This window comes from Biomphalaria glabrata, chromosome 10, assembly GCF_947242115.1.
Source record: "Biomphalaria glabrata chromosome 10, xgBioGlab47.1, whole genome shotgun sequence".
In the NCBI taxonomy this organism is placed as follows: domain Eukaryota; kingdom Metazoa; phylum Mollusca; class Gastropoda; family Planorbidae; genus Biomphalaria; species Biomphalaria glabrata.
Genome location: NC_074720.1, coordinates 32,945,459 through 32,973,235, shown reverse-complemented (window position 1 = coordinate 32,973,235; position 27,777 = coordinate 32,945,459). Strand labels below are relative to the sequence as shown.

The following is a 27,777-nucleotide window of genomic DNA, read 5'->3' as shown; positions in this document are numbered from 1 at the left end:
CACTAGACAATAATCAGACAGTGTAAACAACACTAGACCCTATTTGTGAAGGAGGAGAGTTGGTTTGGGGGGGGGAGGGGGGGGAGAACTGATACTCAAATGTACGGGCTGGTCCAATTAAACGTAATAGATAGGTCTACTAGAATAAGCTAGTCAAAGGAATTTACGGGCTGGTCCAATTAAACGTAATAGATAGGCCTACTAGAATAAGCTAGTCAAAGGAATGTATGGGGGCAGGGCCTGCCCAAAAAATTGCTGGGCCCTATGCGAAACGGATTGCGCAGGACCCAGTCTGGGTAGGGATAAGGATAATAAGTGAAAATTAAGATTTTGTATTTGATAATAAAATCGCCGTCACGTTTTATTCATTCTTTACTAAGCACCAAATCAGGATCCAATCAGGAGCCTTACGTGTAGCAAAGTCATATAATCAAATTTCAGTTTCCTATATAGATTACGATCAATTGCAAGTATTGCCATATTGTTCAATCTTTCTTCGTGAATTGTAGACCTCATGAAATTCTTGATTAGTTTGAGGTGCGAGAAGCTTTCACCAGATGCCACAGTTACGGGTATTATAAAAATGTTCTGAGTTCAACAAAGTAGCTTGGGAAAGCAGTGTAGCTTTCATTAGTGGACAGATACGCTAAAATTTCTGCCAGGGTTTTGATTTTATTGGGTAGAATATGCCTTTAAGAACAATTTTGTCTATTTTTTTGGAGATTTTTATGACTTTTCAGTAGATTTTAATAATTTCAGGAGATTTCCAGGAGCTCCTGGAAAATCAGGAGGCTGCGGTAACAATGTTATAAGTTATTATCGTTAAATTTAATAATTTACACCTATTATTAGCGCGGGGCCTATGAAAGTGCAGGGCCCACTACGGCCCCATAGGTTGCAGTGGCCCTAGGGCCGGCCCTGTATGGGTGAACGCTTATCTTTATATCATTATATTGTTATAAGTAAGAAAGTAAGAACAATGAGAAGGCCCATGGCAAAATAAACAAATCAACGGACAAAGCCGGCGGATACTATAGATTGATTTTTTTTTTAATTCAATTACATGAACTCGCGAATGAACTGATGTTTACGTTGATAGTTAAATGGTAGAACTAAGAGACAGACAAACTGAAGGACAAAACGGACAAGCAGAAAGCTGAGCAGAAGCTAAATTAATTGCTCATTTCGACACCTACACAAGCCCAATTATGCTGACCCCACATTGCTCAATAACCAAACACAAAATCAGCTATCTATCAAATACTCCTGGGGGGGGGGGCTGCTAATATTCATTTGTCACCCGATGAGAATGAACGTGAGCGCCCCCTTACCCTCTCAGCGCAACTGTCTGCAGTATCATAGCCAACTTTTCTATTGGTAATGCGTCATCGCTGTCAACTGCACGAAATGTCCCCCCCCCTTTTTTTTCCCTCCAGGAACAGTTGATCAACAGCCAAGATGACTCGGAGAACGGAAGTGAAGGGACGGCGTGTCGGTTGGCGGCGGGGGTGGATAACTTAGCATAAAAATGACCAGTGGTACCCTCAATGAAACAAAAATCAAATACTGTCTTGTTCTAGAACTGCCATTTCCTATACTGGATATAGCTGTCCCAGGGGGTGGGGGAAATTGAGCGAGCATGTTACAGAAATGGCGGCAGAAGATGTTTTAAAAGAACTAAAGAAGAAAATAACAAATACCTCTACATATGTTGCTCAAAGTCTAAGGCACGAAATCGGATAATAATGTTCCCAGACTTTGAAATATACGTATTTTCATTCAGTGATAGAGCTAAGTAAGAGTATATATGTAATGTCCGACGGAACTGTTTTCAGGAGCAGAAGAAGGGGCCAAGACGAGTAACTGGCGCCTAAACCAATAAGCATCGGGCAGGAGGGGCTCGTTGACCTTGGCTGGTTTCCCACCCTAGAGAAATAAAAACTCTGAATTCAAACATCTGCTGCCTTCTCATCCAAACAAGAGAAAGGCTTCGGGAGTAAACTCTAAGGAAACACCAGGAGCTGGCTACACCGTAAGCATGAGACACCGTTGACCTCAAACTCTATCGGCACTCTCCGTTCCTTTGGATACATCAGCTGCTGTGTGGGCGTAATTGTTATTGCTCCGATCACATGTGCATGTAATATATATATATATATATATATATATATATATATATATATATATATATATATATATATATATACCGTTCCATGGGCTAATCGCATTTGGGAAGAAAGGGAACTTATACTAACTTACACAAAACAAATCTGTACTAGCATACAAATGAAGAAAAGTGCCTTTATCTCTGTGTCTATCTGGGTATATTATCAGGTTGTGTTTAAGCATTTGTAAGTTATAATTTAGTGCTTATACATTAAATGAATGAGGGCAGCTTCACTTCACGATGTTTGCTATATTAAACCCTCTCGCTACATTAATCCATAACTTTTATTGTTTAACAAAACAAAACGTTATTCATGGACAACGCAGAGAAAGCAAATAAAAACAGAAGAAAAAAAAGATATGGATGATAAATGCTGTCACAACAAAACAAACAGGTCATCCGATCATATTGACTGCAAAATGCATGTTTTCCCTGCAGAAAGATCTGGGGCAGAACAGAACTGTCAGACAACGGATAAGACCTGGGGAGTGGTCTGTGAGCTGACATAACATGGAGGTCATTCAGTCATCAATTTAATGAAACCATAGTGATCAGCGCGCCCCGGTGTTGTTTTCTCCTTCCCCTCCCCTTTCTAGTCAATAACAATGAGGAATCGGATCATCTATAAAGTTTTTCGTTCCTTGCGAGATTAGTCCTATTTAAACACTAACAAATATAAAAAATATAAATAAAATCTTCCTTATGGAGACTTCCCTTTCCATAACAAATGTAGAATTAATTAAGAAAAAAAATAAATTAAAAAAAATATTTTTTAAAAGCAACGCTATATCTCTCAAAACTGCTAGAATTATCCCCCTATTCTGTATAAAACAAAAGTTAATTAATCATTACTAATTAACTATTTGGTTAATTTTTAGATAGATTTATGTGTTATCGTGTTATGGCTTCCTTCAGTCGAGAAGTGACTATGGATCATCTCACGGAAAAGAGATAAATGCCTGGGCATAAGCTGTGGTCGAAACGATGTCGCCTACACAGTGGTCCCCCCCCCCTCTCCTCTCCTGATGTATCCAAAGGAACGGCAAGTGCTGATACAGCTTGGGGTTACTGCACTCACTGCCTACGGGTCGACGGCTCCTTAGTTTCCCTCAGGGTTGACTTCCGAAGCCGTTCCCATGTTTGGGTATAGCGTTAAAGCAGCAGAGGTTTGAATTCAGTTTTCCTTCTCCTAGATGGGCAGCCAGCCATGACTAACGAACCTCTTCTGCCCGAAGCTTACTGGTTTAAGCAGCAGTTACTCGCCTGTCTATGATGAATAATTGTATAAAGCTTCAACTTGATCCGAGAATGGGAAACGGGATAAATAACGAAATACAAGATAATTAGCAGACAGGGTGAGTTGATCTAAGCTTCGAAATCAGTGGGTAACAAAAGTGAGGCGGCGACTTTTGTAAAAAAAAAAATCAAAAAAATTAAAACCTATGAGACGTCTATAAATGGAAAACAAAGATGTGTTTATTAAAAAATAATTGCTGACTTTCCGAATCCAGGAGAAACAAAATGATGAAAAAGTAGAAATTAGAAAAATGGAGGAACAAAATAAAAGGAAACACAACGCTCATTTACAGACTGGAAAACAACAAAATAAAAGGAAACACAACGCTCATTCACAGACTGGAAAACAACAAAATAAAAGAAAACACACAACGCTCATTCACAGACTGGAAAACAACAAAATACAAGGAAACACAACGCTCATTCACAGACTGGAAAACAACAAAATAAAAGGAAACACAACGCTCATTCACAGACTGGAAAACAACAAAATAAAAGGAAACACAACGCTCATTTACAGACTGGAAAACAACAAAATAAAAGGAAACACAACGCTCATTCACAGACTGGAAAACAACAAAATAAAAGGAAACACAACGCTCATTCACAGACTGGAAAACAACAAAATAAAAGGAAACACAACGCTCATTCACAGACTGGAAAACAACAAAATACAAGGAAACACAACGCTCATTCACAGACTGGAAAACAACAAAATAAAAGGAAACACAACGCTCATTCACAGACTGGAAAACAACAAAAAGAAAGTAAAAGCTACAATTTACTAACGGTTCACACCGTACTTCTGTAACAACAGATTATACGATGTCTGTTGGACCTTCAATCATCCCACAGATATATACCTCCCTCTCTCTCTCTATCCTAGGGAAATGTTGTTAAAACCACTATTTTGTAAATGTGCACTATTCCATAGCGACTACAGGAAAGATTCACCCCAGTTGTCTTGCTACAGGATTATTAATGGATACTGACAAAATCTTCAATCACATAGAAGCCCAGACTGCATTTCTATAAACTTAATAAAAGTTCAGCATTTTTTGGGAAGAATAGTAACGCTAAGACTCTCTTCCGAGACAACGCCTGACAATCAACGAACAAGGTAATTAGAAAAAACAACTTTATTCAAGCAAGGATCAATATAACAGACGGAGAGAGAGAGACAGAGAGAGAGACAGAGAGAATAAGAGAACACTGGTACAAACGAATTAAAGAGAAAGAAAACAAGAAACAGAGAACCAAAGTACTATGTAAATGATTGTAAAGTAAAGAACCAAAGTACTATGTAAATGATTGTAAAGTAAAGAACCAAAGTACTATGTCAATGATTGTAAAGTAAAGAACCAAAGTACTATGTAAATGATTGTAAAGTAAAGAACCAAAGTACTATGTCAATGATTGTAAAGTAAAGAACCAAAGTACTATGTCAATGATTGTAAAGTGTCTAAATCTCTTTCTCTCTTACTGAAGTACGTTACACTTTGCGGAGTACTCTGTTTATTCACTATGGCTGAGGGACTCTCGCTGTAGGGGAGATACAACGTACACTCAAATATCTCTTACAATATAAGAATCCTGGTCCCAGCTGATTGATAGACTTACTGAAATATTGCATGCTCTCATACTAGTAGGGCACACGGCCAGTACTTCATAAAAAAAACAAATAAATAGATATTTATTTATTTTTTTGGTAAAAGATAGAATAGGCGATTTATGATCGCGCGTGTGTGTGTGTGTGTCGATAACATTACTACACTCTGGGGTCTTTATAGAATTTGCGGAATGAAAAATAAATATGGGGGGGGGGGGGGTGAGCGTTGATGAGATTAACACAGGGAACATTTTATGGTTAAATATAAATTTTGTATATATACCATAACACCCGTAGCGCAGTACGGGTATCGGAATATTCAGCAATTCGTCGGTGTGTAATTTTAAACTATAAAATAGAGTTAAATTTAATACTTTAATTAATTTTTTTTTGGTCTAGTTGGCTAGGTATATTATATTTTCTTCTTTTGATTCTGAATGCATTCTCTTTATGTCAAACGTTTTATGTATTAAGGGTCTGTTCTTTTGACATTCATAGTAGCAGCAAGTATTCTCCCCTATTTTTATGAGAGTGGATTGTTATACATCAGAAATGCCAACAAAATACAAATACTGGCCGCAGGTCATATCCGGCCTGTCACGTGTCTCTGCCCGAACCCTGGAGAAAGTATCAGTGAAAAAAAAATGGGAGAGGTGGAAATGTCTGTTTTCTACGTTGAGGGCTCTCAATATTTCTTCAATGGATTTTTACTCTATGCTATTCAAAAAATTCATAATAAATATTTTTTTTTTCGAGTCAGACAAAACAACGCTTATGTTTTCGCGATATGAGTTGGTTCTTGGAAATTTCCGATACCGTCGTAAGCTGGCCGTGTCCTTAGCATCATGTGAGTGCTACACGTGGCATCTTGGGTCGTGTTTAATTGGTATCAACGTGAGTAGCACTTTGCGATTAAGCATTTAGATACAGATCTAATGACTAGATCCACGGGTTTGTAATAGAAAATAGTTTCTGCTCTATTTCATTTCTTGTTTTTACAAAGCTTTTATCAACTCTGTCTGTCTATCTGTCTGTCTGTGTGGTTAAAGGTTTGAACATTTTCTTTTCCATTCTGGGAGAAAGTTAAAACTTTCAATAATTATTCATTAAGCCTGACAAGACATAAATCAATTTAAAAAACAACAACAATTAGTTAAATAATTGTTGGTGATTAATTATTTTGTTTGATTTCAAAATAAGGGGAATACATGCTACTTGATGAGAGATATGGATATACATATATATATGGAATTAGTCCCTTTTGTACGTTCAGACACTTATGTCTCTTCCCACTCATTCTCGGATCAAGTTAAAATTTTGCATTATTCATAGTCGATGACTAAACACGAATCAATCCAAAAATTAACCAATTAGTTATTCATTAAGTACTAATTAATTAATTTTGTTTTATGTAACAAAAAAGGGAGATAAATCCCGTAATGTTCAGATAAATGGCAGTACTTAGCGTTCCTTCCCTTAGATTAGCTTTGTATTTAAAAAGTACTACTTATTCTATTGCTTTCGGATGTTCCTTCAGAGTTGAAGATAATTTACTTCGAAGTCCAAACCTCCAGCAAGATTTACGGAGGATGGTAGCGGGCATGGTTTGAACTCGGTACCATCGAGACGACCGAACGACAGTCCAGTGCGCATTCCGCACGACCAGGCTGTTAACTAGAGTTCTAGAGACTTCTCAACGAATCTCAATACACATTTTTTTTTAATTTCTTTAAAACAATTTTTTTTATATTTACAAAGCTTATAACAACTTACTCTGTCCGTCCGTCTGTCTGTCTGTTTGTATGTATGTCTGTTAAAAAGTGTGTACACGTTATTTCTTCCATAACCATTCTCGGATCAAGTTGATACTTCGTTCAATTATTCATTGGCATGGAAATAAAAAGTAACCAATTAGTCAAATAATTACTGGTAGTTACATATTTTAATTGATACAACAAGGAAAACTAATCCTTTAGTATTCACATATATAGCTACATTTGTTGGGTTTAGTCCCCTTAAATAGTTGTTAACGCTATTTCTCCCTCACGCATTCTCAGATCAAGTTGATACTTTAAATAATTATTTATTGTATGTAACAAAACATGAATACGTTATTAAAAATTACCCAATCAGTTATATTAATTATTGGTAATTAATTATTTTATTTATTACCAAATATGGGAAATAACTTGTAAATTATCGATAGATCTTTTTTATAAGGACCAAGTTCTTCTCCTTTAGATAATCTTTGTGTTGTTGATGTTTTGTTTAATGATTGATAGATATAATGCTTCCAATGGCATGCATCTCAAATAGACACTGACAACCAGTCCAACTCCTGACCTTCAATGTGGCTCAGTTATTGGGTCCTGTGGATCACCTTAAAAGAGAGAGAGAGAAGATAGATAGATAGATAGATAGATAGATAGATAGATAGATAGATAGATAGATAGATAGATAGATAGATAGATAGATAGATAGATAGATAGATAGATAGATAGATAGATAGATAGATAGATAGATAGATAGATAGATAGATAGATAGATAGATAGATAGATAGATAGATAGATAGATAGATAGATAGATAGATAGATAGATAGATAGATAGATAGATAGATAGATAGATAGATAGATAGATAGATAGATAGATAGATAGATAGATAGATAGATAGATAGATAGATAGATAGATAGATAGATAGATAGATAGATAGATAGATAGATAGATAGATAGATAGATAGATAGATAGATAGATAGATAGATAGATAGATAGATAGATAGATAAAAAGAACATGCACAGACTTTTATTCTCCCAGCTAGTAAGTCATAAGATCCCAGATATAGACATTACTCGTGGAAGGTGGAGCTGATTTGAAACATAAAACCTTGCTTTCTAATCTTCTATTTCTAGCGCTACATACAGAAACTCAAAATAAGAAACCAACCCGATTCATTCACCTGCCAACATTTTTCTTAATGTAGAGTTGATCTAGTGGACCCGTTGTAGCTGTTACAGAGGAAGTGGAAACAAAACTATTGGCCACAATGAGGTGACTGAAATAGTTTAGTTGTTCAATACAGACCAAGAACAAAGAGACTGAAATAGTTTAATTGTCCAATACAGACCAAGAACAAAGAGACTGAAATAGTTTAGTTGTTCAATACAGACGAAGAACAAAGAGACTGAAATAGTTTAGTTGTTCAATACAGACCAAGAACAAAGAGACTGAAATAGTTTAATTGTCCAATACAGACCAAGAACAAAGAGACTGAAATAGTTTAGTTGTTCAATACAGACGAAGAACAAAGAGACTGAAATAGTTTAGTTGTTCAATACAGACCAAGAACAAAGAGACTGAAATAGTTTAGTTGTTCAATACAGACGAAGAACAAAGAGACTGAAATAGTTTAGTTGTTCAATACAGACCAAGAACAAAGAGACTGAAATAGTTTAATTGTCCAATACAGACCAAGAACAAAGAGACTGAAATAGTTTAGTTGTTCAATACAGACGAAGAACAAAGAGACTGAAATAGTTTAGTTGTTCAATACAGACCAAGAACAAAGAGACTGAAATAGTTTAGTTGTTCAATACAGACCAAGAACAAAGAGACTGAAATAGTTTAATTGTCCAATACAGACCAAGAACAAAGAAATTGAAATAGTTTAGTTGTCCATTACAGTCAAATAACAAAGAGACTGAAATTGTTTAGTTGTCCATTACAGTCAAATAACAAAGAGACTGAAATTGTTTAGTTGTCCATTACAGTCAAATAACAAAGAGACTGAAATTGTTCTAACGGGTTAAATCTATTTTCCAGTTAACAAAATAAATAATTAGTACAAATTGCTCTTAATCAGTCTCTATCAATCTCTCTCTCTCATTCTCTCTCTCTTTCACACACACACACACACAGACACAGTTACACACACTAAGTCAAACGGCAAGGAGATAACTGTAAGGAAATTATTTGACGTACATTTCTAGAATGTCACAAAACAAAAACTAGCAACAGTTATGAGAAATGTCAATAGTGTGGCTTTTTAAATAGTAATCTTCACATCATTGTTGAATGGAAGGTAGAAAGATGTTCCCTGTTCCCTTATCTGTATGTCTGTCCATTCGTCCGTTCAAGTTTTGAACAATAAAGATTAGCAGAATTAACTTCCTGGTTAGAATAAACATTTACTGATAATTTCTCATATTTATTTTTAACTTAAAAAGCTAGGCAATGAATCTTAGAGAGACTTGCCGAAACTTTACATTTAGAGAGTTTATTTAATTATTTACCAGCAGTAGGTCATACACGGATACCAAGGATAAAAATAAAAATAAGTTGGATAGTACAATTAAAAGTGAATGAAAATGTCAGTTATATTGCAAACAGCAGAGAAATGATATCTCTAAAAGTAGATGGCTAATATTAAACAAATAGGATTCTCACAACTGATAATTATTTACTTGAAGCGAAAAAACTTTAGGGTAAAAGAACGATTTCTGTATTGAATACAAATTGTTATAATGTTAAAATATAGCGTTCATGCCATTCTAAACGTTTGAATTAAATATAACATAGACTTTAATAGTTTAAATAAACATCGTCACTAGCAACTTTTCTTATTTTATATTTTTAATAAAAGTGGATTGGTCAAATTTAAAAACAGATATTTTGAAAAAAAAATATTAAAGTAGGCCCATTATATATCCATTTATTTCATACGAACATTTACATAGAAGAGAAGAAGATAGATAGATAGATAGACAGACAGATAGATAGATAGATAGATAGATAGATAGACAGACAGACAGACAGACAGACAGACAGACAGACAGACAGATAGATAGATAGATAGATAGATAGATAGATAGATAGATAGATAGATAACATTATTATAAAATGACAAACTGTGTAATAGTATGTATAGGGTCCTTCAGAATTTATCTGCATGTAAGACTTATAGATCAAATATTTGAGTATTAAAGGATAGTCGTATGATAGTCACATGATACATAAAATAACTGACCTATTCTTACATGTCCAGTGAACTCCGCGTTGTGACAATGTCCGTCACCCTGCAAGGATAAACCACGTATCCATTAACCAGATAAACACGCATCCAGCGTCATGGTCAACTGATCATGAATGTTAGCAAATCGACATACTGCTGAGTAAATTCCCCTGTCGAGCACATCTCTAGCGGGCCACCTGGGTTAGAGCACGAATGTGCGTTGTCTGAGTTTCACAGTTCCATAGTCAAATTTGTGTATTGCTTCACAGTGGATGAGACGTTTCAATGACTTAACACTTACGCGTACTCTTCTCCAGAACTTGCAGGCGCTGCCTGGAGCGAGGTAGGGGAGGAGCGGGTACGGAGAGGTGGAACATTGATGGGGAAGGGGAAGGGGGGTTGCGAGCTAGTCAAATCAACCAGTGTGATGTTTCTATCGCGTGCGAAAACCGTTTTCATTCAGGAGAATGTCTGGAGAGACAGTGAGAGGGAAAGAAAACGAGAGAGAGGGAGAGTGAGAGAGAGAGAGAGAGTGAGAGAAAGAGAGAGTGAGAGAGAGAGAGAGAGAGAGAGAGAGAGAGAGAGAAAGTGAGAGAGAGTGAGAGAGAGAGAGAGAGAGAAAGGATATGATGGTCATGCATACCAAAAAAAAAGATTAGCGGATTTTTCTACTAAAGTAGAGTCTTCTCTGTGTATTAGGTGTTTTTACAACTATTTAGTATTTACATCAAAACTATATAGGTAAAATCAAACTAAGAGAAACGCGCTATTGAAAACGGTTGTATTGTGCAAAGAGTTTATTGTGCAAAGAGTTTAGCCGAAAGTCTTGAGACTCTAGGCTTGTGAGTCTGATTGAACAAAGCGCTCTGTCGGAAACAGGTTCAAGTCAATGTCCATATTAGCACTGCTATTTCCAATGGGTCGACACTCCGGACCTACGGACTAGAATACGTGGCCAAAGGCATGAGCACACCGCTACCTTTCGCAATTTTCCCAATAAATTTTCAAGCTATCCGTGCAGGACAGTCCCTTGAGGAACGGCGCCTGGATTTAGACAAGGTCGTGGAATCTCTCTTACAACTCCGCACCTCGCAATGCGAAAGCTCCCGCACACCCTGAGACATTTCCACAGGAGTCTTGTGTTGCTACCCATTTCGCCAAATCGCTTCCGTTTTTACCCGGATGTCGCGTTGAGGCAATGTAGCGTACCAGGGCTATTGAAAACCTGATGCCACTACAGCCTGTATCGAAGGTGGGACGTCTATCTCTTTCTTCTGAAACATTTGCCATTTGTGCATAACGATTCAAGTGCCGTATATAGTATAACATATTAATGTGTAGTTGGTACTAACTAATGTAACGAAGGAGAAAATCAAATCAGTTAAACTTCTATCACATCTACATATGTTTCGGCAATAGTCAGATTTACCTCTATGCAATATGAGCAATAGCTAAAGACCCCCAAGAAATAAATAGTACTGATATATAATATCTGGTTTTATATAGGGCTTTCTTTCACTCTTTCTCACTATATCTGCTTCTCTGTCTTTCTCTCTCTCCATCTCTCTCTTTATCTCTCTTTCGATAAGTTACTTTTTTTTTCGCTCAAAATTTCTCTATATATTCTTTCTCTCTCCTTTATTTCTATTTTTCTCTCCCTATTCGTCTTGGAGAGAGAGAATTAGAGAGAGAAACAGACAGAGAGAAAGTAAACATTTTTTAAAAATCCGATGCTTTTTCTTAAAGTTTCTCCCAACCAAAGTACTCAATAGTTAGACATTGTATTGTCCCAACCAAAGTACTCAATAGTTAGACATTGTATTGTCCCAACCAAAGTACTCAATAGTTAGACATTGTATTGTCCCAACCAAAGTACTCAATAGTTAGACATGGTATTGTCCTAAACAAAGTACTCAATAGTTAGACATTGTATTGTCCCAAACAAAGTACTCAATAGTTAGACATGGTATTGTCCCGAACAAAGTACTCAATAGTTAGACATGGTATTGTCCCAACCAAAGTACTCAATAGTTAGACAATGTATTGTCCCAACCAAAGTACTCAATAGTTAGACATTGTATTGTCCCAACCAAAGTACTCAATAGTTAGACATGGTATTGTCCCAACCAAAGTACTCAATAGTTATACATTGTATTGTCCCAACCAAATTACTCAATAGTTAGACATGGTATTGTCCCAAACAAAGTACTCAATAGTTAGACATGGTATTGTCCCAACCAAAGTACTCAATAGTTAGACATTGTATTGTCCCAACCAAAGTACTCAATAGTTAGACATTGTATTGTCCAAAACAAAGTACTCAATAGTTAGACATTGTATTGTCCAAAACAAAGTACTCAATAGTTAGACATGGTATTGTCCCTTCCTCTTACTTCCAACTCTAAACCAGTTTTGTTTCGTTTTATTACATTTTATTTTTCATCCACTCTATTTGCGCCTCAGAAATCAAAGTGGGACTTTATCGATATTTTCCCCATAACCGGGTCAGGCCAATGTTTATTCATAGGGGTCGGGCATTTCAGGGATTGAGAAACACTGGTCTAGACGAAACAATCCAAACTGATACGATTGAGTCAAAGATTTCATTGACTTGCATAACATTACAGATTGACAAAAGATAGACAAACAGAGAGACAAGAGAGAGAGAGAGAGAGAGAGAGAGAGAGAAAGATTAATGTATGGATAAATAGTTTGTTAGATAGTTTAACAGAGAGAGAGTTATAGATGAATGAATAAATAAATAAACAGATAGAAGGATAGATAGATAGATAGATAGATAGATAGATAGATAGATAGATAGATAGATAGATAGATAGATAGATAGATAGATAGATAGATAGATAGATAGATAGATAAGATAGATAAGATAGATAGATAGATAGATAGATAGATAGATAGATAGATAGATAGATAGATAGATAGATAGATAGATAGATAGATAGATAGATAGTTAAAGGCGATCTTTAAAAAAAACAACATAAAAGCTCAAACTTGCTTTGAAGTGAACAAACTCTCTCTGCTGGGGGAACTCAGATCGTAATGCAGACCCACTTCTCCCTGTAATTGAAGCTAATAAACTGAAGCTGGTCAATTCCATCTTCTCTTTAACAGAACAGAAAAAAAGACTTGGTTCATCAAAGTGTCAGGCTTCTTTTATCGTTTTGTTTTTAACTGGAAACTATACAAGTGACGCTGGAATATCGAAAAACTAAAGAACAACAACAACAGCAACGAATGTATAGACGACACCAAGTGCATAGATCAATGTCAGTCGTCTAGAGAGTTTTTTTTTTTGTTGAAGAAGAAATGTACATCTTGACGTATACACATTAAATCAGCGAAACACAAACTACGGAGAACAAGAGAAATCGAGATAAAAGAAGAATATGAGAAAGAGATAAAAGAGACACAGATAGAGGGGGAAAACAAATAAATTATAGCTTTTATATAGCGCTACTTTCATGCTTATAGCATGTTCAGAGTGCTATGGCCCAATCTCATTTTTGGACCTGTAGGATGTGGGGGAATCTGGGAGAAGGTCTTCCGTGCTGCCTTTAGGCGCTCAGGAAACACACCTCTGCTCGAGTCGGGTGTCGTACTTAGCCTCTCGACCCAGCATGCTGTATATATTTGTCAACAAACAAACAAAAAGTGTTTTTTTAAAAATCGCGTATAATGAGTGAAAGTGTTTCAGTTATTTCGAATCAAACATAACTGTACACAAATTTACTCCCCTGGTCTTGCGACTTTAACGCGTTTGCTACCTTACTTATTGACAAAGAGCCCCATTCGCGCTTTGGGGGGAGAGAACACTGTTCAATCACTGCCATTACTGTAAGGCTTATGTCCCGTTAGCTTAGTACATTCTCCATGTAAAGAAAAATTGATTAATTACCAATAACTACTAATTGATTAACTGTTTAATTATTTGCTTGGTTCGTGTGTTGTCATTGACAATGAATAATTATGAAAAGTTTTATGTTGGTCCGAGAATGAGAAGTGAGAGAAATAACGTGTAAAAGATACTGACCAGCCAGACAGACAGACGGTGTGAGTTTGGTCATTTTAAAAAGCATGAATTAATTTAGTTTAAAAAAAAGTATCCAAGCTTTATTCGATAGTTTTGTAATAAGCTGTTTGGAGATACAATAGTATGCATATGTCGCTAATACGGTTAAGCGAAATTTTATTTACAAAATGATATATTATTAAGTAATTGGTTCTGTGTACATAAGAACTTAATTTATATAATTATGAGAGAGAGAAAAAAATTTATGTAAATATATGCATATATATAGCCTCAATAGTGTAGTGATAATATGTTTCGTCAATTTATTAAAACATCGATCAATATTATTTTTAAAAAAGGCTTATAAAAGAAGTTAAATTAGAATCAGGAAAAAATAGACAAATTTATACCAAAACATTGTTTACCTTGCCTTACCTCTCTTTCCTCTGTATGACTATTTTTAGTACCATTACGTTGCGCTGAAAGAACAACAAAGAGGGTTGTCAGTTATCCCGGAAATGTCAACCTTCACTTTATTTATAGATCTATGGATGAAGCTAGAGAGAAAAAAAATACTTCTAGCAGACGCGTTTTGTAGTTAAACCAAATTAAAATATCGAATTTTAATCATTAGAAAATGTAGGAAAAAAATGTTTAACTCTTTACCTCCGTAATTATTTTTCTACGTTCTGATAGAACTGTTTGTTTTTCACCTTTGTAAATTCTACACTGTTATGATTAAAGTTCAATAACATTTTTGTTTGTAATCAGAAAACGTGACTTTTGATATAGAATTATATGAGAATGCATGCTCTTTTTATATAACACGAATTATTGTCTATAAAACCAAAACTTCATTGAATTGAATTGGGTAAAATCAACGATGGTAAGCATTTAGATCTAGGATCTAGACTTAGAAGACGATGCGCAAAATTTTCCTGAACAATAATTGATTCAAGAGTTAAATAAATTAATGTTCAGGAAAATGGACTGTCTTGGTCATGTTACATTTTGAATAACAAATTACAAAGTCTATGCATTGTGTATGTATTTGATATTCTATCGTTTAACTTATTTTTTTAAACATTCATACAAATGACGACCATTAACATTATTGTAACTTCAAAGAAGTTAATTTTAAAATAATTACTTCCAAATTTAATTTCAAAGACAATTTAAAAAAAAAAAAGAATGATTGAACATAGACATCAAATGCAAATGTCTGATTAGCGATAAAAATACTTGAAAGAATCATGTAAAAATAAAATAACATTAAAAGTATTTAATAAGACATTCTCAATAGAGGAAATTCAAAAATACAGTAATAAGAAAACATTTTATTTAGGGTCTTAGTGAAATATACTTCATTTAATATTATAATTGATGTTTGTCCAGTATCAAGACAACATAAGAATTGATTGTTGCTAATAAAAAAGCAAAATTATCTTCTTCCTTACCCATCCTTACCATTCAAATATTACACTTTTAAGTCTCTAATCTTACTCAAAACATTTTGTTTCTAATTGATAGAATTTCTGAGTATTATAGAAATCATTGAATTCAATTTAATTAAGTTTCATTTGAAATTATGTTTTGTAATCTACACTTAAAGACCCGCAGCAAGTAAAAGTGTGACTAGATCTGGGATCACAGCAAAGTGACAAGACCACACCACCGACGTGATAAGACCACACCACCAGCGTGACAAGTGTTAAAATTGTCTTAATAGTGTCAAAGTAAATGTCTATGATTGATGCTGTCAAATATTCTCATCCACTTTTCAATTATCCACTTTGCGAGTGTGAAATTCTAAACCACAATGAAATGTCACAGGAAAAAACAAGTCAAACTTGACTCGTTTTGCTGTTAGTCTGGATATCTTAATTCAGACAACTGTTCAAGAGAAAGATTTGCAAGGAAGCTAAAAAGATTATTAAAAGAAAAAAAAATCTGAGCCAAGATTTAGAGATTTTACCATCACAAAGGAGATACAAGACACTGATTACAAAAACAGACACAAAACTTGATTGTTCCCCTGGCAATCCAATCATTGAATAGGAATTGACCTATCTGATGTAAACACTTCACGTGTAACGTTACAGTGAAACTATTGTGATGTTGTATTTTGTTTCTATAGTTAAAATGTATTTTTAATGCACAAATTGTAAGACAAATTTGGTAATTTACTCATGGATAATTTGTGAGCTTGAGCTCCCAGAGCTATTTTTTGTGTGTATTTTTATAGGCTAGAGCTATTTTTATGTATTCTATTTTTTATAGGCTAGTGCCAGAATTAATATTTGTACTTCCGCTTTTTTGTTATATGGGTTAGTGCGGGATAGTATAAAAAGTGATGTACCTTACATGCTGTCTCAAAAAAGGTGTGTGTACAGTTGACCAGCGGTCAGTAAAGTATATCTCTGTCTTTGTGACAGTTGATGATCTTAGTGATCTGGCATATGATAATTTAATCATTGCTATATTTCTGTACATGGGACGGTCTGTAAGTGTATAACTATTTTATATTTTCTTTTACTAGATCTATGTCACACAATGTGTAAATATGCTAGATATATTTTTATTTAGTTTTATTTTCTAGTTGGCAGTTTTTATTTTGAACATGTTTTAAAACATGGCGGAGTGTTCTAGATCTAATAAAATATATGATTTTGTATTTATAGTTTTGCATTTATGTATTGCAGGCTATTATTACTGCTGAAAATATCTGCTAAAATACATGCTGCTATTACTCTGCTGAATATAACTGCTATATATTGTTATTGCTGCTGTTACTGTAGATCTAGGGAATCTAGTGTTATTTTGTTTCTGTCATTTCTGTAGTGTTGTTGCCTTAGTCGGCTTAGGGCTTAGACCTAGTGGCTAATTCTGTTCTTAGTGAATAGTAAGGTACTAAGGTGTTCTTGTTTTAGTGTTAGTGTTATGGGTTGGTTGTAGCATATTGTAGATCTAGACTAGTTTATTGTAGTGTGTTAGTGTAGATCTAGGTCTAGTGTAGTAGTTGTAGTGATTTAGTTAGAAAGTTTGTTTGGTTAGTTTGTTGGTGTTGGTAGTGGCGTAGATTTAGAGGGTTTTAGTTAGTTGCTGGGTTCAGTCGTAGTGGTTAGTGTATATATTATATTTTATTATTGATTTTTTTTGTTTATGTAAATAAAGTTTCATTTTATCTTATTTAATTCTAATTAAAGTTTCGTTGGTGCTTTCATTTAGTTTAGGTTAGTATGTCTGGTTGCTTAGGCGACTCTATCCCCTTGGTCGTAGACTGAGGTGTCACAGACTGAGCCCACCCAGTAGCGCTAACATCTGCCTACTGTTATAAAATTTAATGTTGAGCAGAGAAAAGGTCCTCACTCAGCGCCTCCTGACCTGCTCACAAATACAAATTATTGTTATTATTATGTTAGAAAGGAACGAGAATTCATTCTCTGGCGCTGCCAGGGTCGAGTAATAAAGAGAATAAATTCATTGCAGTCCATTTATCAGTTTCCACTGAGGAATTTTCTGGTGATGTGGCCGGTCTGCAGCAGTACCGCCCTCTGACAGGCAACGAGAATATTCTTAGGAATGTTAAGGGCCATCAAGGTATCTGTGAGGTCAGTTGTCATTAGCCCCTCAGTTAATATAACAATGGGGTATATTGTTGTTTTAGATAACTTTCATAATCGCATACTCTCCAAGACTAGGTTCCCATTTTTTTTTTCATTCCTGCATTTCTTATAATATGAGACAGTGGTACGGCGATGTCAATAATGATAACGTTTTTTTTTCTTTTTTATCAATAAACAGCAGATGAGGGAGATTAAAATCTCCCGTTTAGTCAGTCAGGCCTATCCCAGTACAATAAGTGATTAGTAGTCTCGTTTTCTTCGTAATATTATTATTATTATTATCATCAAAGAACCACGGTGTACCAGCATTCGTTCCTTCATTCCCTGTCTTCCAACTACACCTAGCCTTGTACCCTTAGCCTCAATGTATCACCGAGTTTAAATTCATCTATTTTGTATGTCTTGAAATGTTTCTTAAGTTCTCTTTTTTTTTAATCCCTGTACCCGCTAGAATCGTCGGTATTGTGCCAAGCGAATGACTTACCTTTACAACCAAAGTTTCAATTTTAATCTTGATTAAAAGATTGTTTTAAGTTTGCATCTGGTTTTAGTTATCCACATCACCAAAGACTGAAGTTCTGATTCTTTCTAAAAGTCGTTCATCATTCGCGTTAACAAATATAACAAATCAACTCTACGTTTGCTGTTGTTTTTTTTGTGGCTTTGTGGTTGCATTGTCACCATTAAACTTTCTTATCCAATGTCATCTCATTTTGAACGAAACCCTAGCACAAGTGACAGTCACCGCATGCATGCTTTGTTGACATCAAGTATTTGACATGACTTATACATACGTGGGAGGGGGGGGGGTAAGAAAATCCAATGCCGGAAGTTGTGGAGAAAATAAACACCACACAATAACTACTAAATGCTTCCATCGACATCCGTCTCACAATCAAGTGCAACTTTGTGGCTCAGATACTGTACCCGGGAGACCCGTTAACACCATCGAGAAAGCGAGTAACTGGCGCCTAAACCTGTCTCCAAGATGGTAGGCCGACGCGTTAGCCACTGAGGTATTTAAGTACTTATAAAAAGCAAAATTTAAAAAATTCATAAAAAAAAAGCAAAGCTTATATAAATGAAAGAGCTGTACTTTTAAAGATTTACTATCTCACTACTGTAAGATTTATTTCCTTTTTCTATATCAAACAAAACTAATTAATTACAACTAATAAATGAATTAATTAGTTGATTTTTTAAATTCATGTTTTGCTAGAGACAATCAATAATTTTACAAAGTTTCAACTTGATCCAGGTATAGGAAATGGAATAAAGTGAATTAATATAAGCTTTGTAAAAACGTTAACATACTTTCTGAATGTCTTTCTTTTAATGTTGTTGTTCGATTGGATCAGGCGACTAGGTCACTTTGACACGATGTAAAACAAACGCTGACCTTGATGCTGATTAAATCGCGAACTTTCTCGAGTGACACAACCGGAAATAGATTTCCCTCGTCATACGAGCAACACTACATCTAGAACTAGAACTAGATCTGCAATTAAAGCCGGTGGCATGCTTCCTTTTTTTAGTACCTTTACCTTCAATTGAAAGGCTGCCTGGTCGGGCGTTATTTCTGCGTTACTGTCGTTCGGTCGTCTCGATGGTGCTGGGTTCATGCCCTGACCGCTGCCATCCCCCGTCGTCCTGCGGGAGGTTTGGGCTAGACAGTAGATTATCTTCAGCTCTGAAGGAACATCCGAAATATGTAAAAAAAAATTACGCACATTTTACAAAAAAGGAAATTGCCCAGTAATTATATCAACATTGCGGTTAGTTTGGTGAACTAGGAATGTTGTAGAAGGAATGCCTACTGCAACCTAGAAACATTGAATTCACATATCGGCATAATTAATTTGTTTAGCTTTTTATGGTTGGCATTCGTGTGGTATGCGCTCTGGACTATCGTTTGGTGGTCCAGGGTTCGAACTCAGCCCGATGACATCCCAGTCGCTCTGCGGGAGGTTTTGGCTAGGATGTTATTATATTCAGTTCTGAAGTAACATCCGAAACATCTTACAAATAAAACATCGGTATGAGACTAATGAATAAATAGTGTTGTAACTCCGCTCCAGAGCACCATTCAACACAAGTAGTACGAGAGATGTTGATTTTACATGAAGAAGGGTTGTTGTAGATCCGGCTGAAGTTAAGGGAGTCTGAACAGTCTGGGGCTAAGTGCTGTCCTGTGTGATACTAGTGAACTGTTTGGGAGACCTGGAGCGACACTGGGAAGTGTGTCGATGGTCTGTTGTAGTATTAAGTAGGACTCTTAGAACTTAAGGCATTACTCCCTATGACTTGGTAGGGGAAGTCCAAGTCTAACTATTTGTTGATAGCTTATAATAAATACATCATTTATTATTACCTCCCAACTTTCGTTGAGTTGCCTGCCTTACAGTTACAACAATATCTTTGCTTTTTGTACTTATTAAATAGTGAAGATCATTTAGGCACATTATCTCTGAGGCATAAAATAGAGCTCATCCTTCTCGTCTTCTTTCTCCTTCAATTTTAACTTAATCTTATACATTGTAAGTAAAAAAGAAGAAAAATATAACAAAATTCTTTAAAAAAAAAACAGCAAAGCTTATCAAAAGGGTGAAGAACTCCATCCTGAAAACTAAATCTACCAATAATGTACAAGTTATTTCCCTTATTCGATATCAAACAAAATAACTAATCATCAATGATTAATTGGATAATTTGATTATTTTTTTTTTGTTTATTGCTTTATGTTTTGTTAGGTACAGTAAATAATTATTTAAAGTATCAACATGATCGGGGCGTAAGGCAGAAATAGCGTTAATGGTTATTTTAGGGGACTAAACCCAACAACTTGAATATCTGTGAATACTGAAGTACTATTTTCCCTTGTTGCTATTAAACAAAAAAAATAAATTACCAGTAATTAATTCTTTAAGTGGTTACTTTTTTTTTTATTGATTCATGTCTTTTCTATGTCAATGAATAATTGTGCAAAGTTTCAGCTTGATCCGAGAATGGGCGTGGGAGAAATAACGTGTTTTTCAAACCTTTTACTAGACAGAGTGAGTCGATATAAGCTTTGTAAAAATCACTCATGAAACAATCATCACCTATTGAATCGAGGCCAATCATCCCAGTAGGCCTGAACACAGACCTGTGACGCGGCTACCTGTGGTCGATGTGAAATACGAATAAAGACGCTAGGGACATGAGAACAATGAAACCAAAGGAAAACGGTTCAACTCTATTTCAGATACCATCCCTAGCATCATACAGTATTTACATTATAGGGATTCTACACAAACACAAATATCGCTCGGTAAAGGATTAACCCTTGAACCTTTTTTATTAGGGCGAATAATCTCTAATAAAAATATTCCATTTTTCTGTTAAGAGCCTTAAAGCTTTTACAGCAGATGTATTAAAGGTAACACAATTTCATAGCCATCTGTTTACAATTTTTTTCTTCTGTAGCCAGAACATACTGATCAAACACAACTCACGGGAATTCCCATCAGACTATCAATAGCTATTAATTTGGTGCTGTCGTTTTTTTTTTTTTTTTTGTACAAATGAAAGGAAGTTTTGATAAACTGTGTATTTTAAAAAGTCAAAGAAAAATAATGTTCGAGATCGTTCTATCCAGAATCAAGTTTCTGAGCTCTTTCGCCTGTAGAACAAAGAAACTTTTGTTTAATTAGTTGGCAAAAGTGACCTTTCAATATGGCGTCCTTGACATTGTATAAAGTAGCCCCAGATTTTCTTCCTATTTTGCTCGTTTTCTTTGCTTCCTTTTTTCACAAGTTTCTATCACATCGCCACCGAATTTCTTCACATTGCTTACTCTTCTTTTTTAATTGTTATTTTATTATTATTTAAACCAGTGTTTCCCAAACTGTGTTCCCCAGGAACTCTTGTGTTTCGCGAGGCCTGAATAGGTGTTTCACGAACTACTGTAAGCCACCACCAGAATTAACTTCTCTGAAAAAAGAAACAAGCAAAGTGTTCCGCTAAATACACAGAATGTGTGGCGAAGTTTGCCGAGGAAACAAATTTGGGAAACACTGGTTTAAAGAATATAAACTATTGTAAACCGAATCTTAAAAATGAAATGATAAAGAAAGAATTAATTACTGTGCTTAAAATGTATCGAGTAAATCCCAAAAGCTACCGATTACAGCGCTCTCCACTTGTAACACTGAACACAGTAGCTAGAAAATGGCCTCGTGGACCAAACGTTGCGTTATTCAATTGTGTATCGAAAATTTTGGGTTTCTGCTCAAAATGAGACGCTATTCAACAATTTTACAATTGAATAAAGAACCAAATGTTATTAACATATTCTAATTGTTTGGGTCACTTTGGGTGTCGTAACAAGCGATAGGAAATTATGTATAGAAACTTAATTGTATACTTTAATTCGATAGAAATTGTAGAAGTAAACTCTTTTATACTAACGAATGTAAAATTGAAACGAATCTAAAATTAAAACTATTACAATTTAGATTAACAAGCTTTAACTCCTCGGTCCAAACTGTAGTCTAATATGCATGTAAAAACAAAATCTTGGTGGACATTCTTAAAGGAGATGCACGAGCCTGTTCCTAGATGACTATGCCAGGTGACTTCTGACGGTAAGGAGTAGAGAGCTTTAGTGGGATGCTATGTGACAACATCCACAAGACTGCGACTGATAAACTGGTAGGCAATTAATTTGTTTTACTATCATTCCTCGTCGTCAGATTTTTTATTTGCATTTAAGGGTCATTGTACTACATAGCTAGTCAATTTTGGAACAGGATGTGTAAAAAAATATACAGCGTGTTTTACAAATCAGATCATTTTTACTGAGAATTAAAAGACCAGCTTCACAACGGGAAGGAGGCGATGTGGCTGAGCGGTAAATCGCTTGGCTTCTGAACCGGGGTTTCCGGATTCGAATCCTGATGAAGACTGGGATTTTTAATATCGGGATCTTTGGAGTCCACTCAGCTCTAATGGGTACCTGACAATAGTCGGGGAAAAGTAAAGGCGATTGGTCGTTGTGCTGGCCACATGACACCCTCGTTAACCGTGGTGACCTTTAAATCATTATCTAGATCGCAAGGTCTGAAAGGGGAACTTTTACTTTACTTTACCTTTTTTACACAACCGGATATGGCGTTGACTATAATGGCCAATATTAGGTACCACAGTCTCAAACTGAACCACTGAATCACTTTGTTTTCAGGATGACAGCATACTTTGCAGTAGGAATCAGAAGAGACGAACGCAAAGGCATGAGGCGAGCACCTCCCCTACGCAAACACTGACGTCTGGTCTGGTTGTTTAAGTAGCCCCCGACTAGCAGGTGACTGACAATGGCGGCTTGTCACGTGCACACATTGACATGTTGATCGGAAGACATGCAATTCACATCGCAGCCAGAGGACGTGGGGGGGGGGGGAATCATAAGATCAAGACATAAACAGAGAAATGAAAGGACGCACGGTGCACTTTAAGACGTCTATCAATACATGGGCGTATGCGGCTACATGCCTCTTCATCTTGTTCATATCTGAGTGTAGAGAAAACTTTAATTTTTTTAAACTGACTCAAAAACTTTAAGTAATTTGCAGGTGGCAATGTGTTTGATGCCAAACACGATCGTTCGTTCTCTGGTATATTTTATTATCCCAACTCTTGTTTTTATTTAAGCTACGCCGCTACATCTGCAAATCAAATCATCATACATGCTTGACTTGTAGGTTTTTATTTTTTTCCTCCGGAGTTTTCATTACTTCGGGACAATTTTTTAAAGAATTGGGGAGCCCGAAAGTTTATTTACATAACACACTCACTCAATAAAGCAATATGGTTTCATTTTATTAAAACTACAAAGGTTCTTTAATAATAACATCGATGACAAATCAGGAGTGGAGCCTCTGAGGCGTCACTAATGCTTTGAGGCTATTAGTCCAGCTATTAGTGCCAACAGCTCTAATGGGTGACAAATGTAATGGCTAGCGTCCCTCTGGGTCACATTGACACGATCGAGAGAACGACACTGAGACAAGGGCAACCATCCAGGAGTTTTCAGCTAGGACGAAATAATCTTCATTTCTGAAAGAACTTCAGAGACTCTGACAACAGACCTCAAACAAACAATAGCATCATTTGTTAGTTGGCAGGAGTGGACACCCTGTTTACGTTAAGGTGTAACCAAGCGGTTCTCAACCTTTTAAGCTCGGCGACCCTTTTTACAATCTCCCACTCTGCCGCGACCCCCCCCCCCCATTACACACACATACAGCAATAGAAGAATAGACAATAACAATACATATTTTCCCCTGGCAAATCGTCAATCGATCCCCAAGGGGGTCGCGACCCACAGGTTGAGAACCCCTGGTGTAACGTGTACAATTATTTAAGGGGACAATACCCAACATATTTAAACATATCTGTGAATATTGTTTCCCTTGTTGGTTTCAAACAAAATAATTAATAATTAGTAATTAATTGACTAATTGGCAATTTTTTTTATTCATCTATTGTCTTTGCCAATGAATATTTCTGCAAATTTTGAACTTGATCCGAGAATGGGTGTGGGAGTAAAAATGTGTTCAAACTTTTTACCAGACAGACAGAGTGAGAGAGAGAAAGAGATAAACAAAGCAAATAAGAAAAGTTCATTAAGACGCGTCAATATGTAAGTCCTCAAGAGACAAAGAATTTAAGCTACGTTGAGGAGGGGGGGGGGGCAAGTATGGCAGTCATGAACATGAAGTATGATTCATTTAGTCAACAGGTAGAGTGGCCGAGTTAGTGTGATCAAATCAAAGTGACCCACATATCATCAAGATAAACAATATTTAGTGGAAGAGGTCAAGCTATAAAAGAGTGTTTTACGAGTTCGAATTCTTCAGACCTCTCGCCCCGAGGTCCAGCTCAAGGTTTTAGTGTAAAAGAAGGGCAATTACTTGAAGCTGTGAGCTCTTGCTACCCATTCTAATAAGTAATTTGGGGTTCAAGGTTTCACTTCTGGCACATTGTGTAGCACCCAGTAACTAGAGAGGATTTTACTCGTTTCTAGCACACAACACAACATGCATGGTTCACTGATGGTACAATGGTTAGGTGGATGATAAACAAAGACCGATTTTTATATTTCTCTTTTTTTCCTTCTTTCAATCCAATATCATCTATCTTTGTATGTATATATGTATGTATCTATGTAACTATGTATCTATGTATCTATCTATCTGTGTTTTTGTCCGTCTGTCTGTCTGTGTATGTGTGTTGTGCGTCTGTGTTTATTTTACGTTAATTATACCCTCCCCTCCCCCCAAAAAGCCTTGAAAAACCTAAACCCTACCTCATTTTCTTGCGTTAAAGCTCAAACCGCAAACCGATGAACTAAAAACAAATTACCCCATTTTACCATTGTATTCTAAACATTATAGAACCCAATCCAATGATGTTTTTAAATGCAGTTGAAAACGACCACTGAGAAACAACGTAGTGGTCAAGTTAAATAATGGTTTTATTGTGTCCGAGAGTTCGATCGCGATACGTAAAGTGCACCTAGACATGTCGCCGGGTCTACCCTGGGCAGGTGTGCTCTGAATGAGCTGCCATCAATATGGTTGACAGGATATATCCCGGCGGCGGCCGCCTCTAGGAAGTCGTTATGAAAAGCGATCTGATCATCGAGCGTGGAGGGGAGGGGAGGAAACGATGAAGGAGGGGGGAGGAGAACAAACTCCAAGCGGAAATACATCACGTCATCAAACAAAGAAGAAGACAGTAAAAAAAATGACAATTAGCAGCACATAATATACATAGTTAAGGTTAACAGAATAATGGAGATTTTCACAAAACAATGTGAAGGACGCTATCTTCACTGTTGCCAACTGCATACAAAAGAATTGAGATCTAAATCCTTGCAGTTGATGTTCCTATCAACGATCTCTTATTCTGCAGAGCTAGAAAGTGCACACACATTATACTATAGGGCCTACATTTTAAAAAACAAAACCTAGCTTGGCAACACTTTCTTGATTCTGTACACCGGATACACCAAAAAGCTGGCTATTTATAGCTTTCGCGCCAGGTATGATAATCGCCCATATATGCTTCGTGTCTTATGTTTTGTAGATGCGTTCAAGCTCTTTTATTACACAAATTTTGTTTCAATTATGTCAAAGAATTTCATTTTTAAATTGTTAAATGTCTATTCAGTGAAAGAAGGAACTAAAATGTCATCCAGCCTCTCGACATTGCGCTAACAGGTCAAATATGTTGAGACAGTAATTTTTTTTTTTTTTGTGTGTTTTTTTAAATCACAGATCTCTTTCTTAATTGTGTTGTAATGAAACTCGTAATCAATTAATTTTTATTAACAGACCACTCCGTAATACTACTAATTGTACTAATAGTTTGGTCAAAGATTTCGATGAAGATTTCGATGAAGACCATCTAAGGGGCCAACAAGGGATTAGGTTTGCATTTTTGTTCTTCTTCGTGTGGCTAGAGTGAGGCGAAGATTCAATGGTGTACTGGGACAATGGTGGCTAGAGTGAGGCGGAAGATTCAATGGTGTACTGGGACAATGGTGGCTGGAGTGAGGCGGAAGATTCAACGGTATACTGGGACAATGGTGGCTGGAGTGAGGCGGAAGATTCAACGGTATACTGGGACAATGGTGGCTGGAGTGAGGCGGAAGATTCAACGGTATACTGGGACAATGGTGGCTAGAGTGAGGCGGAAGATTCAACGGTATACTGGGACAATGGTGGCTAGAGTGAGGCGGAAGATTCAACGGTATACTGGGACAATGGTGGCTGGAGTGAGGCGGAAGATTCAACGGTATACTGGGACAATGGTGGCTAGAGTGAGGCGGAAGATTCAACGGTATACTGGGACAATGGTGGCTGGAGTGAGGCGGAAGATTCAACGGTATATTGGGACAATGGTGGCTGGAGTGAGGCGGAAGATTCAACGGTGTACTGGGACAATGGTGGCTGGAGTGAGGCGGAAGATTCAACGGTATATTGGGACAATGGTGGCTAGAGTGAGGCGGAAGATTCAACGGTATACTGGGACAATGGTGGCTGGAGTGAGGCGGAAGATTCAACGGTATACTGGGACAATGGTGGCTAGAGTGAGGCGGAAGATTCAACGGTATACTGGGACAATGGTGGCTGGAGTGAGGCGGAAGATTCAACGGTATATTGGGACAATGGTGGCTGGAGTGAGGCGGAAGATTCAACGGTGTACTGGGACAATGGTGGCTGGAGCCTACGTGAAATGTGAATTCTCTGTTAATGTCGTTTGCATGCTGTCTTCATCGATATTTGCGCCTGTTCTTATAGCAGCATTCAGTGTATAATGACCAGATAGAAATAATTCCTTCGTAAATTTTTCGATTGACATTCCTCCACCCCTTTTTCCAACAGGCGACACATATTGTCACATCTGCCTATCCACAACATCCAGGCTGCAATGAAAACTGTAACATCACAGGTGTAAACATTATTGCTGTTATCTAGTTGTTATTACGGCAAGGGCTGCTGGACTACTTACGTTAAGTTTGTTTTTTTTATACTTTAATTCATTTTTTTTTTGCTTAACTAGCTAGCAAAAAAAACCCAGCCCGCTGCCACCACATGTAAAAACTGAGGCAAACGTTGCCGCTCCACTATTGGCTTGATTAGTCACACCAGATTCTGACCCTAACTCTAGAAAAAACTAAAACCACTGATTCATCTGGGCGCATTCATTGTCCATCGAGACAGAAAGAGCAATATACTTGATAAGTACCCCTCTCTCTCTATCTCTCTCTCTCTCTAATAACCAATAAAACGATCCCTCCTTTACATCTTTCTTTTTCCCGGTAAACTGTTGTACTGTCAATGTTGTCCCGAGTCCTACTAGCACATACAACCATTTTGTGTGTCCGTGAAATGGTGAACATCCGGCGATTCTTGAGTCTCGCCATGACTATAGCCAGTAAATCTTGATAGCGTTGGGACTAATTATCTTGTCCACTTTTGGTCCAAACTGACCT

The 27,777-nt window shown here is 36.5% G+C and overlaps 1 protein-coding gene across 3 annotated transcripts in view; it reads right to left on the bottom strand.

The window, feature by feature from the left end:
* The window catches only part of LOC106066187 (atrial natriuretic peptide receptor 1-like), a 93,858-nt gene that overhangs the window by 50,312 nt on the left and 15,769 nt on the right, over positions 1–27,777 (bottom strand). For 2 of the 3 annotated variants that reach the window (XR_008780126.1, XM_056043903.1), the window contains exon 2: positions 14,548–14,669. The gene's annotated coding sequence lies outside the window, so the exon portion shown is untranslated. Of the gene's footprint in view, positions 1–10,097; positions 10,412–14,547; positions 14,670–27,777 lie in introns of those variants that run through there. The other variant, XM_056043904.1, reaches the window with a different exon arrangement.